The sequence below is a fragment of the Cherax quadricarinatus genome, chromosome 6 (assembly GCF_038502225.1).
Source record: "Cherax quadricarinatus isolate ZL_2023a chromosome 6, ASM3850222v1, whole genome shotgun sequence".
Lineage (NCBI taxonomy): Eukaryota > Metazoa > Arthropoda > Malacostraca > Decapoda > Parastacidae > Cherax > Cherax quadricarinatus.
In genome coordinates this window covers 26,641,198-26,656,186 of record NC_091297.1, presented here as the reverse complement: position 1 = coordinate 26,656,186, position 14,989 = coordinate 26,641,198, and the positions used below count along the sequence as shown (strand labels likewise).

General features: G+C 43.1%; 1 long non-coding RNA gene across 2 annotated transcripts in view; it reads left to right on the top strand.

Moving 5' to 3' along the window:
* Positions 1-10,137, top strand: part of LOC128692812 (uncharacterized) — a 61,070-nt gene extending 50,933 nt beyond the window's left edge. For both annotated transcript variants that reach the window (XR_008407637.2, XR_008407636.2), the window contains exon 3: positions 9,595-10,137. This is a non-coding gene — a long non-coding RNA (uncharacterized lncRNA). The remainder of the gene's footprint in view (positions 1-9,594) is intronic.
* Positions 10,138-14,989: the final 4,852 nt, after the last annotated feature.

The following is a 14,989-nucleotide window of genomic DNA, read 5'->3' as shown; positions in this document are numbered from 1 at the left end:
ATTATTGATATCGAGAAAAACTTGATCCGAGGAGATCATTAGACAATGAAATTAAAAAAAAAAAATCGAAAAAATTTGGGATGGGGTGAAAGGGGGAGGGGGAACCTCAAAACTTGATCCGAGGAGATGGAGAGCACATGAAATTAAAAAAAAAAAAAAATCAAAAAAAAAAAATCGGAAAAAAATTCGGGGAGCGGGCGCGATCCGGACGACGCTGCAGAAGGCGCGGGCGGGCGCGAGGGCGGGCGCGCGTGCGGGGCGCCGGTCGGGTAGGCATGGGTGGGGGTTGAGGGTGTGGTGGTCGAGGGTGGGGTCGTGGGTGGGGGTCCTGGGTGGGGTCATGGGTGGGGGGCGTGGGTGGGAGTCGTGGGTGTGGTCATGGGTGGGGGGCGTGGGTGGGGGGCGTGGGTAGGGGTTGAGAGCGAGGTCAAGGTCATTAGCATAAAGGTGTGAAAAGAAGTCCGCTCAGGAATACAGCGCTCAGCCGCCTTCAGCACTACTTATATATATGTAATTATATATATATATATATATATATATATATATATATATATATATATATATATATATATATATATATATTATATATATATATATATATATATATGTCGTGCCGAATATGTAAAACTGGTCAATTGGCCAAAACTCATTTAAAATTTAGTTCTTTCTGAAATTTTCTCTTATACGTTTAAAGATATATTTTTTTCATTAATGTTAATGTAAAAAATTTTGATTTTGAACCAAAAGAATCTTAGAAAACTTTCCTAACCTTATTATATCAACAGCAATTTATTTTAGCCTAGCCCAACTAAATATATTTTAAATACGTTTACAGTAATTTAGTACTAAACAAGCACAATCAAATATATTTTTTTCGTTAGGTTCAGAATGATTTTGGCGAAATTATTGCATACACATTTTCACTTGTCCTATATGGCAAGATGAACGTTGCTATTTAAGCCAAGATCGCAAGCTCTGCCTATTCGGCACGACATATATATATATATATATATATATATATATATATATATATATATATATATATATATATATATATATGCAATAAGATCACAGTAAACAGGTGATTTCAAAATATACAAAACAACCACTCTGAAAGAATAGAGAAATTCCAAGCGCTTTCGTGACTACTCACATTATCAAGGAACTGTGAGTAGTCACGAAAGCACTTGGAATTTCTCTATTCTTTCAGAGTGGTTGTTTTGCATATATATATATATATATATATATATATATATATATATATATATATATATATATATATATATATATATATATATATATATATATATATATATATACGCTCAATTCTTTTGCAGTTTAATGCTGTCTGTTTCTTAAAAACTGTGACTACATTTGCTGTCTTCTTCAACTCAGGTAGTTGCCTTGTTTCGGTAGACGTGTTGAAGATTGTTATATGCTGCAGTGTGCGTTGGAAGTATTCAACCAGCCATATACATTACCAAACAGATGGTTGGCTCTGTTGATACAGCCATCAAAACTTGAGGACAATGTGAATTCTTAAAAAGTTTTCGATTTTCTGTTGTGTAAATCCATTCTGTTTGCTGGTGATGTGTCATGTAAAGAATAACGTCGGGAGCAGCTCAGAATATTTTATTCCTCTGACTAATGTATCACTGTATACAATAAGCGAGGATACATAGGTAACAATAGTTCTATTGCCTTGAAGATACAAGATTCAAACCAGCTCTTTGCGAAATGGTAGGTTAAGGTCAGGGAGTTATGAGAATCTGCTGTCACAGAAGCAAATTTCCACAAGTGCAATTATTTCTCTTACTTTACCGAGTTAGAGCACGAGACAGCTGGCACATTTTCGTAGTCTTGGTGTCACTAATCTAGACAAGCCTCATACCAGCCTCATACCAGCCTCATGCCATTTGGATACCTCTTCAGTTGGGAGAGTTTTATGTTTTATAAGTTTCTGGAAATATAGTTATACCACAAAACCTGTTTCACAACATATTGCTGTTACATATTCTCAAACTATTTTCTAAATAAAGTGCTCTAATTTAAGCTTCTTAAGTGCTCGATAATCGTTATAGAAGCGGTCAGTACTCTATCAAGTCCATCAGTTAATGTTATAAACACTAATTATTTAATAAATCCTTAAAAGTTGTGGAAAAGTAAGCATAAAAACAACAATTTTGTATGATATAACTGTCAATAAATATTAACAAAAAATAAACAGTTTCTCCATACTAATGACTGTTGCCAGAGGTCACTGACCTCTAGTGACCTCACACTGAACCAGACACTGGACACAGTGTAGATTTTCATGGTTTGCTGTGTCTTATTTATCAGTTTTTATCTTGCATTACTCGTTATTTAATCCCTCGAGACAGACTAAAATAAAGTAACCAGTTTCAAAGTAAACTGTAATATCACTTATTGTCTGTTGAAGTTATGACAGAAATAACATAAAGAATGTTGGACGACACAAGCAGGAAATACAGAGGATTAGGATGATGATGATGATGATGATGATGATTCAGTCTCGTGGCTGCTACTGTGAGGCTTCAGTCTCGTGGCGGCTACTGTGAGGCTTCAGTTTCGTGTCTGCTACTGTGAGGCTCCAGTCTCATGCCTGCTACTGTGAGACTTCAGTCTTGTGGCTGCTTCTGTGAGGCTTCAGTCTCGTGTCTGCTACTGTGAGGCTTCAGTCTTGTGTCTGTTACTGTGAGGCTTCAGTCTCATGCCTGCTACTGTGAGGATTCAGTCTCGTGTCTGCTACTGTGAGGCTTCAGTCTCATGGCGGCTACTGTGAGGCTTCAGTCTCGTGGCGGCTACTGTGAGGCTTCAGTTTCGTGTCTGCTACTGTGAGGCTCCAGTCTCGTGGCTGCTACTGTGAGGCTCCAGTCTCGTGTCTGCTACTGTGAGGTTCCAGTCTCGTGTCTGCTACTGTGAGGCTCCAGTCTCGTGACTGCTACTGTGAGGCTCCAGTCTCGTGTCTGCTACTGTGAGGCTTCAGTCTCGTGTCTGCTACTGTGAGGCTTCAGTCTCGTGTCTGCTACTGTGAGGCTTCAGTCTTGTGGCTGCTTCTGTGAGGCTTCAGTCTCGTGTCTGCTACTGTGAGGCTTCAGTCTCGTGTCTGCTACTGTGAGGCTTCAGTCTCGTGTCTGCTACTGTGAGGCTTCAGTCTCGTGTCTGCTACTGTGAGGCTTCAGTCTCGTGTCTGCTACTGTGAGGCTTCAGTCTCGTGTCTGCTACTGTGAGGCTTCAGTCTCATGGCGGCTACTGTGAGGCTTCAGTCTCGTGGCTGCTACTGTGAGGCTCCAGTTTCGTGTCTGCTACTGTGAGGCTCCAGTCTCGTGTCTGCTACTGTGAGGCTTCAGTCTTGTGGCTGCTTCTGTGAAGCTTCAGTCTCGTGTCTGCTACTGTGAGGCTTCAATCTCGTGTCTGCTACTGTGAGACTTCAGTCTTGTGGCTGCTTCTGTGAGGCTTCAGTCTCGTGTCTGCTACTGTGAGGCTTCAGTCTTGTGTCTGCTACTGTGAGGCTTCAGTCTCATGCCTGCTACTGTGAGGATTCAGTCTCGTGTCTGCTACTGTGAGGCTTCAGTCTCATGGCGGCTACTGTGAGGCTTCAGTCTCGTGGCTGCTACTGTGAGGCTCCAGTTTCGTGTCTGCTACTGTGAGGCTCCAGTCTCGTGTCTGCTACTGTGAGGCTCCAGTCTCGTGTCTGCTACTGTGAGGCTCCAGTCTCGTGTCTGCTACTGTGAGGCTCCAGTCTCGTGTCTGCTACTGTGAGGCTCCAGTCTCGTGTCTGCTACTTTGAGGCTCCAGTCTCGTGTCTGCTACTGTGAGGCTCCAGTCTCGTTTCTGCTACTGTGAGGCTTCAGTCTCGTGTCTGCTACTGTGAGGCTTCAGTCTCGTGTCTGCTACTGTGAGGCTTCAGTCTCGTGTCTGCTACTGTGAGGCTTCAGTCTCGTGGCTGCTACTGTGAGGCTTCAGTCTTGTGGCTGCTACTGTGAGGCTTCAGTCTCGTGTCTGCTACTGTGAGGCTTTAGTCTCGTGTCTGCTACTGTGAGGCTTCAGTCTTGTGTCTGCTACTGTGAGGCTTCAGTCTCGTGTCTGCTACTGTGAGGCTTCAGTCTCGTGCCTGCTACTGTGAGGATTCAGTCTCGTGTCTGCTACTGTGAGGCTTCAGTCTCGTGTCTGCTACTATGAGGCTCCAGTCTCGTGGCGGCTACTGTGAGGCTTCAGTCTCGTGGCTGCTACTGTGAGGCTCCAGTCTCCTGGCTGCTACTGTGAGGCTTCAGTCTCGTGTCTGCTACTCTGAGGCTCCAGTCTTGTAGCTGGTACTGTGAGGCTTCAGTCTCGTGGCTGATACTGTGAGGCTTCAGTCTCGTGGCTGCTAGTGTGAGGCTCCAGTCTCGTGGCTGCTACTGTGAGGCTTCAGTCTCGTGGCTGCTACTGTGAGGCTCCAGTCTCGTGGCTGCTACTGTGAGGCTTCAGTCTCGTGGCTGCTAGTGTGAGGCTTCAGTCTCGTGGCTGCTACTGTGAGGCTTCAGTCTCGTGGCTGCTAGTGTGAAGCTTCAGTCTCGTGGCTGCTAGTGTGAAGCTTCAGTCTCGTGGCTGCTAGTGTGAAGCTTCAGTCTCGTGGCTGCTAGTGTGAAGCTTCAGTCTCGTGGCTGCTAGTGTGAAGCTTCAGTTTCGTGGCTGCTACTGTTGTCTGGACATAATTGTAATAATATGTATGAAATTACGACGCCCTTAATGTAATTTATACTTGGAAGGCGAGTACCTAGGTAACACACACACACACACACACACACACACACACACACACACACACACACACACACACACACACACACACATACGGATGTGCGCGCGAGGGCATGCAAAGTCAGCAACAGTTGTATTAACACCTGTGTGTGTGTGTGTGTGTGTGTGTGTGTGTGTGTGTGTGTGTGTGTGTGTGTGTACTCACCTATTTATGGTTGCATGGGTCGAATCTCTGCTCCTGGATCCGCCTCTGTACTGACTGCTAGAGGGTTCAATCTCTCGTCGCTGCGGGAATCCCATTATAACTATTTTAGAAGCTTTGTATGGATTCTACGTCTGCCACTTACCTGTCGGCACCGTTCCGCTAAATGACCATTCCAAGGCTAAAGTATTCCCTGACTTCCCTGTGGCTCATCTGTGCTTTTAGCGTCCAGCTGTGACCTCATGTACCTGAGACCCACCCTGTCCTCTCCTTTTATTTCTCTAATTATTTTGTACTTTGTAATCTTGCCTCCCGTGGTCCTTCTGTTTCCTAGTGTCGTCAGGTTTGGCTCGTCTCGTAGTACACCTTTCACTTTTTGCAGGTTCTTAACATGCTTTATAAGGTACGGGTTCCATACTGGTGCTGCTTACTCCAAGATCATGACGTTTACCATGTATAGGGTTGAAAATATCTTCTTGCCGAGGTTTCTGAAAACCATCCTTCAGTTTGCCAGTCTCGCGTTTGAAGCATTGGTTGTTGGTTGCATTCCTCAAGCTAAATACTAGGAATTATACTCACCCCTAGGCCCTTCTCTTTCAAGGAGATTTGCAGCCCTTGTCCCTCGAGCCTGTACTCTGTTTCTGGTTTTCTCTTCTCCCGTCCAAGATTTTAATATTTTTGCATTTGCTTAGGTTAAATTCTAATAGCCACTTGCCAGACCAATCCTGCAACTTGTACAGATCCATTTGTAGTTATTTCCGGTCTGTCCCAGTTTCTATTCTCTACATGTACAAGTAACTGCATTAGTCAAATTACTGACCTTTGTGGAATCCAACTCATCAGACGCCCATCTCGGCACCTCCTCCCGGACAATAACTCGTTGTTTCCTTCCTGATAATCATTCCTGGATCCCAGACCAGCAGCCAGTCCAGGTCCATATGTAGTCTTTCCTGGTACTTAACCGTTTTTATTTGCTTCATTAGTTTTCACATCATCTGCAGACAGAGACACCTCTGATTATTTCTTCCGTCATGTCGTTCTCCTATAACAGAAATAGTAACGATATTTGTGGAACCCCACTCGTAACATGCACTCATTCCTTCCTGTTAGATGTTTATTAATCAATTATAATGTCTTCCTTGTTATTCCTACCTGTTCCACTAGCTATTGTGCGGCTAATGGAACATATGTTTCAGGACTGCGGTACAGTCCTAAAACATATGTTTATGCGTTTGTGTGTGTACTCACCTAGTTGTACTCACCTAGTTGTGTTTGAAGGGGTCGAGTCACAGCTCATGGCCCCCGCCTCTTCACTGGCCGCTACTAGATCACTCTTCCTGCTCCATGAGCTTTATCATACCACTGCTTAAAGCTATGTATGGATCCTGCCTCTACTACATCACTTCCCAGACTATTCCACTTCCTGACAACTCTTTGGCTGAAGAAATACTTTCTAACATCCCTGTGATCCATCTGAGTCTTCAACTTTCAACTGTGACCCCTTGTTGCTGTGTCCAATCTCTGGAACATTCTGTCTCTGTCCATCTTGTCGATTCCTCTCAGTATTTTATACGTCGTTTTTTATAGGTCGATTTCCCTTAACCTCTCCTCGTTGGACATGCCCCTTAGCTCCGGGACTAGTCTTGTTGCAATCCTTTGCACTTTCTCTAGTTTCCTTACGTGCTTGGCTAGGTGTGGGCTCCAAACTGGTGCTGCATACTCCAATATAGGCCTAACGTACACGGTGTACAGGGTCCTGAACGATTCCTTATTGAGATGTAGGAATGCTGTTCTTAGGTTTGCAAGGCGCCCGTATGCTGTAGCAGTTATTTGGCTCATGTGCGCCTTAGATGTGACCGGTGTTATACTCTCCCCAAGATCCTTTTCCTTGATTGAGGTTTGTAGTCTCTGGCCCCCCTAGACTGTACTCCGTCTGCGGTCTTCTTTGCCATTCCCACTCTTCATGACTTTCCATTTTGTGGGGTTGAACTCCAGGAGCCAATTGTTGGACCAGGCCAGCAGCCTATTAAGATCCCCTTGTAGTTCTGCCTGGCCCTCGTCTGACTGAATTCTTTTCATTAACTTCACATCATCTGCAAACAGGAACACTTCTGAGTCTATTTCTTCCATCACGTCATTCACAAATACCACAAATAGCACCGGCCCTAGGACTGACCCCTGTGGAACCCCGCTGGTCACAGGCTCCCACTCTGACACCTTGCCACGTACCATGACTCGCTGTCTTCCTGACAGGTATTCCCTAATCCATTGCAGCGCCTTCCCTGTTATCCCTGTCTGGTCCTCCAGCTTTTGCATTAATCTCTTGTGTGACTGTGTCAAACGCCTTCTTACAGTCCAAGAAAACGCAATCTACCCACCCCTCTCTTTCTTGTCTTACTGCTGTCAATCTGTCATAGAACTCCAGTATGTTTATGACACAGGATTTCCCGTCCCTGAAACCGTGCTGGCTGTTGTAGATAAACTCATTCCTTTCTAGGTGCTCCACCACTCTTCTGATAATCTCTTTGACTTTGCATACTATACATGTCAGTGACACTGGTCTGTACTTTAATGCTTCGTGTTTTTTTCTTTTTTTAAAAATTAGGACTACATTTATTGTCTTCTATATCTTAGGCAGTCGTTCTGTTTCGATAGATGTGTTGAAGATCGTTGTTAGTGGTATACATAGTGCCTCTGCTCCCTCTCTCAGTAGCCATGGAGAGATGTTACCCGGCCCCATCACCTTTGAGGTATCTAGCTTGCTTAGCAGCCTCTTCACCTTTTCCTCGGTTGTATGTATTGTGTCCAACAATTGACGGTGTACCCCACCTCTCCGTCCTTCTGGAGTCCCTTCTGTCTCGTCTGTGAACACTTCTTTTAATCTCATGTTGAGCTCCTTACATACTTCGTGGTCGTTTCTTGTGATCTCCCCTCCTTTCCTCAGCCTGATTACCTGGTCCTTGACTGCTGTTTTCCTCCTGATGTGGCTGTACAACAGCTTCGGGTCAGATTTGGCTTTCACTGCTATGCCATTTTCGAATTGTCGTTGGGCCTCCCTTCTTACCTGTGCATATACATTTCTGGCTCTTCGACTGCTCACCTTATTCTCCTGGGTCCTTTGCCTTCTATACTTCTTCCATTCTCTAGCACACTTAGTTTTGGCCTCTCTACACCTTTGGGTGAACTAAGTGCTCATTCTGGCTTTCTCGCTATGCCTGTTACCCTTGGGTGCAAATCTCTCCTCAGCTTCCTTGCATATTGTTTTCACATATTCCATCATCTCGTTCACTGACTTCCCTGCCAGTTCTCTGTCCTAATTAACCCCGTGCAGGAAATTCTTCATGACTGCGTAGTGCCCTCTCTTATAGTTTAGCTTTATTCATCTTGCCCTTCCTGCTTCCCTCTCCACCTGTGACTCTACTATGTATTCAAAGTTCAGAACCACGTGGTCACCTGCCCCGAGGGGTCTTTCATATGTGATGTCCTCAATATCTGCACTACTCAAGGTGAATACTAGGTCCAGTCTTGCTGGTTCATCCTCTCCGCTCTCTCTGGTAGTGTCCCTTATGTGTTGGTACATGAAGTTTTTCAGTACCACCTCCATCATCTTATCCCTCCACGTTTCTGGTCCTCCTTGTGGCTGCAGGTTCTCCCAGTCGATTTCCTTGTGACCGAAGTCACTCATAATCAGCAGCTTTGCACTGTTCTCATGAGCCCTTCTGACCACTTCAGCCAGTGTTTCAACCATCGCTCTATTACTCTCGTCATACTCTTGCCTTGGCCTCCTGCTGTTCTGTGGTGGGTTATACATCACTGCAATTACCACCCTGGGACCTCCAGACAGAATGGTTCCTATTGATGAACAGTGTCACTCCTCAACCCCCTCTGTTCCCTCTGTCTTTCCTCAGGATCTGATATCCCATTGGAAAGAAGACATCCGTTATTATTCCCGTGTGTGTGTGTGTGTGTGTGTGTGTGTGTGTGTGTGTGTGTGTGTGTGTGTGTGTGTGTGTGTGTGTGTACTCACCTAAGTCACCTAATTGTGGTTGCAGGGATCGAGTCATAGTTCCTGGCCCCTCCTCTTCACTGATCACCACTAGGTCCTCTCTCTTTCCCTGTGTGTGTGTGTTTGTGCGTGAAAGGGTCGTATGGATAGACAGCTCACTGGTCAACAACCAAAATGCTTCCGAGACCAGAGTATCAGTTTCCAACTAATTTTAAGTCTCTGATAATGAATATCATAGCTAAAATTGTTTGTTTGCTGTACTTTTAAATATACACCTAGGTGTCACAACAGGTTCCAACAGGCTTGTGGCAGTGTGTTTCTTACCACACTCACGATCTCGCTGACCTTCATTATTGTTCCAGCAGTCATAGAAGATGGTTGTGATGTGCAAGTTTATATTTCGAGGTGAAAGGTGATTTTCTTAGCCAAACACTTTTTAAACTTATAATAAATATTCACTGAGCAAGCTGTTGATATGCTTGTGAGGAATATTATATTAATTTTATTTTCCTACTGAATGATATAAATACTTCTACTTAGCTGTCATGCTCTGTATTATAATGATAAATTAATGAATAAATTTTCTGTTTATCTTCAAATTGTTGTTGTTTTCTTCTTTCAGATGCCTCGTACTTGTGTGAACAGGACAGACAACTTCCGCTACATTTGTGGTGAGGTGACCTTTGCATCACAGAAGCGCCGTATAACTGCTATGGTCAGAAAGGCATATCACCTATATTTTGGATGCAAGATTTGTGACCAGGATAAGAACTGGGCTCCACACATGTGCTGCAAGAACTGTGCTACTAACTTTCGCCAATGGTTGAACAGGAAGAGGAAAGGAATGCCTTTTGCTGTGCCAGTGAAATGGCAGGAGCCAACACACCATACCAACAATTGTTATTTCTGCATGGTACCTCCAGAACGAAAGGGCTTATCAAAGAAAAAAAAAGGGGCCCATTGAATATCGAAACATTCTATCAGCTATTCGCCCAGCTCCACATGGAGAAGGTCTACCTGTTCCTGATGCACCAACTTCGGTATCCTTCGAGTTAGATGAAGAAAGTGGTGAGGAGGACGATGAGAAGGATGACAGTCCTGGATTACAGAGCGACCGATTACGGATTGGAGTTTAAAAAATACTGACACATATTGTACGTTATAATAAAATATTACATGTCTCGTATCTTTAAACTTATAACCAATAAGCATTTTTCAAGGTGATATTTGGATTCAGGACATGAAAATACATAAAAATTAACTAATCTCATTTAAGAAGCATACAACTTTTCAAAAATTGTTGACCAGTGATGATCAAGGAAATAGTGGTGTCGTAACAGAGTAACTAGTGAGTGTAAACTGAGTAGTGAGTGTAAACTGAGTAACTAGTGAGTGTAAACTGAGTAACTAGTGAGTGTAAACTGGGTAACTAGTGAGTGTAAACTGAGTAGCTAGTGAGTGTAAACTGAGTAACTAGTGAGTGTAAACTGAGTAACTAGTGAGTGCAAACTGAGGAACTAGTGAGTGTAAACTGAGTAACTAGTGAGCGTAAACTGGGTAACTAGTGAGTGTAAACTGAGTAGCTAGTGAGTGTAAACTGAGTAACTAGTGAGTGTAAACTGAGTAACTAGTGAGTGTAAACTGAGTAACTAGTGAGCGTAAACTGGGTAACTAGTGAGTGTAAACTGAGTAGCTAGTGAGTGTAAACTGAGTAACTAGTGAGTGTAAACTGAGTAACTAGTGAGTGTAAACTGAGGAACTAGTGAGCATAAACTGAGGAACTAGTGAGTGTAAACTGAGTAACTAGTGAGTGTAAACTGAGTAACTAGTGAGTGTAAACTGAGGAACTAGTGAGCGTAAACTGAGTAACTAGTGAGTGCAAACTGAGGAACTAGTGAGTGTAAACTGAGTAACTAGTGAGTGTAAACTGAGTAACTAGTGAGTGTAAACTGAGTAACTAGTGAGCGTAAACTGGGTAACTAGTGAGTGTAAACTGAGTAGCTAGTGAGTGTAAACTGAGTAACTAGTGAGTGTAAACTGAGTAACTAGTGAGTGTAAACTGAGGAACTAGTGAGCATAAACTGAGGAACTAGTGAGTGTAAACTGAGTAACTAGTGAGTGTAAACTGAGTAACTAGTGAGTGTAAACTGAGGAACTAGTGAGCGTAAACTGAGTAACTAGTGAGTGCAAACTGAGGAACTAGTGAGTGTAAACTGAGTAACTAGTGAGTGTAAACTGAGTAACTAGTGAGTGTAAACTGAGTAACTAGTGAGTGTAAACTGAGTAACTAGTGAGCGTAAACTGGGTAACTAGTGAGTGTAAACTGAGTAGCTAGTGAGTGTAAACTGAGTAACTAGTGAGTGTAAACTGAGTAACTAGTGAGTGTAAACTGAGGAACTAGTGAGCATAAACTGAGGAACTAGTGAGTGTAAACTGAGTAACTAGTGAGTGTAAACTGAGTAACTAGTGCGTGTAAACTGAGGAACTAGTGAGTGTAAACTGAGTAACTAGTGAGTGCAAACTGTGGAACTAGTGAGTGTAAACTGAGTAACTAGTGAGTGTAAACTGAGTAACTAGTGAGTGTAAACTGAGTAACTAGTGAGCGTAAACTGAGTAACTAGTGAGTGTAAACTGAGGAACTAGTGAGCGTAAACTGAGTAACTAGTGAGTGCAAACTGTGGAACTAGTGAGTGTAAACTGAGTAACTAGTGAGTGTAAACTGAGTAACTAGTGAGTGTAAACTGAGTAACTAGTGAGCGTAAACTGAGTAATTAGTGAGTGTAAACTGAGTAACTAGTGAGTGTAAACTGAGGAACTAGTGAGTGTAAACTGAGTAACTAGTGAGTGTAAACTGAGTAACTAGTGAGTGTAAACTGAGGAACTAGTGAGTGTAAACTGAGGAACTAGTGAGTGTAAACTGAGGAACTAGTGAGTGTAAACTGAGTAACTAGTGAGTGTAAACTGAGTAACTAGTGAGTGTAAACTGAGTAACTAGTGAGTGTAAACTGAGTAACTAGTGAGCGTAAACTGGGTAACTAGTGAGCGTAAACTGAGTAACTAGTGAGTGCAAACTGTGGAACTAGTGAGTGTAAACTGAGGAACTAGTGAGTGGCAAGAGAGGAGTGGGGGGGGGGGGTGGAGCACTGGTGAGGGATCCGGGGGGATGTGGGGAGGGGGAGGTCTTCTGTATGAGGTGACAAGTGAGGGGGATCAGTGGATGGTTCTGGGAGGGGAGGGGGGTGAACAGTGCCACATATTGAGTGCTAGGTGGACAGTGCCTGAGGAGAGCAGCATGGTGGCACACGCCAGGCAGTCAGGCGAGAAAGTCAGCAGACAGGATCCCTCATGCTTCACCATGGACAGGTGAGTACAGAAGAGTACAAACAAATAGATAAATGAACATAGATGTAACTAATGTGGCATTTTTTTGTGGGAACGTTTTGCTCTCCTGCAGCTCTGACAAGCTACTGGAGAGTTCACTTGGGTGCTTAAAAGTACATCTCTGTACGTGGGAGTGCATGTTTGTGCCTGAGAGTGCGCATGAGTGTTTGGAAACACGCCTGGGTGCGTTTGCAAGGCATATGACAGGAGACTCCACGGTCTATATCTATCTGCCTAGAAGCATTAGATGATGTCTAGCTGCCTATAATTTTATTAGGCTATTTGAGATTGGGATAATAAAGGATAAAGTTTCGTCCCGGAGTGCACTACCTCCGCATACACTCATAATAATAATAATATAATAATCTATATCTCTACATGTACAGGGTATACAAGTCTAGCTGACATCAATGACATACTACTGTATAGAAAGCCGCTTGTTATGCAGAGCATTTCGGGCAAATTAGGTCAGTTTTGTCCCAGGATGCGCTAGCTGTCGAGCTAGGGTAAAGTGGTTACAGAAATTCAAGCACACGTTCTTTATGAGAAAAGTTAGAATAAAGTTGGACTTTAACCGCTGGAGCTAGTACTGCCTCCACCATCACCACTACTGCCACTACTACTTATACTAGTACTACCATTACCATTACATGTACAGCCGATAGAACTATAATGACTGTCACCACTACCACCATCACTTCTACTTGTATGAATGTTGGTAGAATTACCGACAATATGTTAGGCAAAATGCCACAAGTGCATCTATTGCGACATTTTATTGGCACTTCTACTTGCACCACTTACTAGAATTAGTACTACTACTACCAGTATCATCACACTTCTACTTATATCATCACGGGGAGATAAATCCGCAAATGTCGCACAGTGTCATGGGTTCGATTTGATGGAGAAAGGCAGCTCCAAATATTGAATTAAGGGCTCTTCATGTTAAGTTGGTAGCGTCCTCTGCTCACACTGAGCGTCCAGGATCAATCCCCTACATGGTTCCTTACATGTGCTGACCCTGTTCACCCAGTAGTAAGTAGGTACCTGGGTGTTAGACGACTATTGTGGGTAGCATCCTGGGGGACTAGATTAACCTATGTTGCCCGAAATGCTCTACATAACCAGGGGTTTTCCACTAAGAATGCTAATGATATCAGCTAAGTTTGTAACATTTATATCAAGTAGTTGTAGAAATAAAGATTTATTATTATTATTATTGTTATAAAAAGGTTGTACCACTAACTCCTATTATACTATGTGTGGCTTACGGTTAATTTGTCGTCCTGGTTGGAAAATATGGGTCATTATGGAATTTCTCTAACAATAAGTGGGTTTTGAAACAGGGAAAAATATTTTGTACCAATAGGTAGGTATGTTTTTTGGTAATGCCATACACACACACAAAAAAAAAAGTAATTTAACATAAGATAACCTAATATAGATTTTGAGTTAAATACTAGGTTAGGTTGGAGATGTTTTTCTATGATTATCAAAAAAAAAAAAAAAGAAGCCTTTTCCCATAAGTCTAAAATGTAAATAAATCCATTTAATACTGACGAATTTACATAATAATAAACTGAACAGCTAAAGTATATATCAATCAAAATTCCCCCTCAAAAAAAAAAAATAATTTGCGCAAACATAGGTCCCCACCAACCCCAACATTCTCTCCGGACCACAGTTTTAGAAAAGTTGAAGGTTTGGTATACGAATGCAGATGGAATAACAAATAAATGTGAAGAGTGGTATGAAAGAATCAAGGAGACGTCCCTCAGACATCATAGCACAGAAACGAAACTCACCAGGATGATAACAGACGCAATCTTCCCACCCAGATATCAGATCCTGAGGAAAGATAGAAGGAGCGGAGAGGGAGGAGGAGTTGCACTGCTTATTAAAAACCGATGGGGGTTTGAGAAAATGGACGGAATGGACGAAATTGGCGAAGGAGATTACATAATAGGTACAATTCAGTCTGGGGGACATAAGGCAGTCATTGTAATGATGTATAACCCACCACAGAACTGCAGGAGACCAAGAGAAGAATATGAAGAGAACAACAGAGTAATGGTGGGCACAATAGCTAAGGTGACCAGAAGAGCTCACACGGGTAGAGCAAAGTTACTAGTTATGGGTGATTTCAATCACAAGGAGATTGATTGGGAAAACCTGGAGCCACATGGCGGTCCCAAAACATGGAGAACCAAGACAATGGATGTGTTACTGGAAAACCTCATGCATCAACATGTTAGGGAAACTACCAGAGAGAGAGAGGAGGATGAACAAGGAAGATTGGGCCTCATGTTCACCCTGAGTAGCTCGGACATTGAGGACATCACATATGAAAGACCCCTTGGAGCTAGTGATCACGTGGTTCTGAGTTTTGAATATATAGTAGAGTTACAAGTGGAAAAGGTAACAGGAGTAGGATGGGAAAAGCCAAACTACAAAAGGGGGGATTGCACAGGTATGAAGAACTTCCTGCAGAAGGTTCAGTGGGACAGAGAATTGGTAGGAAAGTCGGTGAACAATATGATGAACTACGTAATAACAAAATGAAGGGAGGCAGAGGAAAGGTTTGTTCCCAAGGGCAACAGAAAAAATGGGAAGACCAGAACGAGCGCTTGGTT